Source organism: Glycine soja, chromosome 11, assembly GCF_004193775.1.
Source record: "Glycine soja cultivar W05 chromosome 11, ASM419377v2, whole genome shotgun sequence".
NCBI classification, from domain to species: Eukaryota; Viridiplantae; Streptophyta; class Magnoliopsida; order Fabales; family Fabaceae; genus Glycine; species Glycine soja.
In genome coordinates, this window is record NC_041012.1 from 13,727,971 (window position 1) to 13,729,448 (window position 1,478).

The 1,478-nt window shown below is 44.0% G+C and overlaps 1 non-coding gene across 1 annotated transcript; it reads left to right on the forward strand.

The window, feature by feature from the left end:
• The first annotated feature begins 773 nt into the window (after positions 1–773).
• Positions 774–880, forward strand: LOC114377758. The gene has a single exon (XR_003659194.1). It is a non-coding gene; the product is annotated as a small nucleolar RNA R71 (small nucleolar RNA).
• Positions 881–1,478: the final 598 nt, after the last annotated feature.

Genomic DNA, 1,478 nt, shown 5'->3' on the forward strand with positions numbered 1-1,478 from the left:
TAGCCAATTGTCCCATCTGATTGGTTAAGCTCTGAATGGAGGCTCTGGTTTCTTGTTGAAACTGCATGTTCTGCATGGTCATTTGCCTCACAAGTTCTTCGAGGGAAGGTTGTGGAGGAGCCTCAACTGTTGGCTGTTTCTGGGGCTATTGCTGTTGTTGGATTGGTGGAGGAATGTATGGTCTGCTTGGGCCAACAACATTTTGGAAGGAAGGAGAAGGCTCCTGTTGTTGTTGCTGAGGGCTAGACCATCTAAGATTAGGGTGATTCCTCCATCCAGGGTTGTATCTGTTGCTGGAGAGGTCATAATTGTTCTGTTGTGGTTGATTTTGCTGCTGAGGTTGAGGAGGTTTATTGTAAATGTTGGCAGCATAAGCTTCGGACTGCTCAATTGCTCCAGGTTGCTGCATGGAAGGGTAAAGGTCTGTATGGTGGTCAGCAGAGGAGCACAAACCACAGACCCTTGCGACAGGTACAAATTTCTGGTTCAAGGCCAGCTGGGTTACCAAGTTAACCAATGCATCCAGTTTGCCTTCAAGCTTCTTAGTTTCAGATAATGCAGTTGAGTTTGTAGCTACCTCATGCACTCCTCTAATGACTATAGCATCATTTCTGGCGCTAAACTGCTGGGAGTTGGAAGCCATCTTCTCAATTAAATTTCTGGCTTCAGCAGGAGTCATGTCTCCAAGGGCTCCACCACTGGCAGCATCTATCATACTTCTCTCCATATTTCGGAGTCCTTCATAAAAATATTGGAGAAGCAGCTGCTCTGAAATCTGATGGTGAGGGCAACTGGCACATAGTTTTTTAAATCTCTCCCAGTATTCATACAGGCTCTCTCCACTGAGTTGTCTAATACCTGAGATATCCTTCCTGATGGTTGTGGTCCTAGAAGCAGGGAAAAAATTTTCTAAGAATACTCTCTTAAGGTCATCCCAGCTCGTGATGGACCTTGGAGCAAGGTAATACAGCCAGTCCTTTGCCACTCCCTCTAAAGAATGAGGAAAAGCCTTCAGAAATATGTGATCCTCTTGGACATCTGGGGGTTTCATGGTGGAGCAGACAATATGAAATTCCTTCAAATGTTTGTGCGGGTCTTCACCTGCAAGGCCATGAAACTTTGGAAGCAAATGAATCAGTCCAGTTTTAAGAACATATGGGACATCCTCATCAGGGTATTGGATGCACAAGCTTTCGTAGGTGAAATCAGGTGCAGCCATTTCCCTTAGAGTTCTCTCACGGGGTGGAGGTTGTGCCATGTTCTCAGAATGTTCAAAATCAGAATGCTCAGAATCAGAATGCTCAAAATTATAATGCTCAAAATCAAGGTGTTCAAAATCACCAATAACAGAATGCACAGATTCACCAATAATGGAATGCTCAGGATGATCAAAAGGTATAAAATGATGTCTAACTAATCTATGAAATGTCCTATCTATCTCAGGATCAAAGGGTTGTAAGTCAGATGGATTGCCTCTA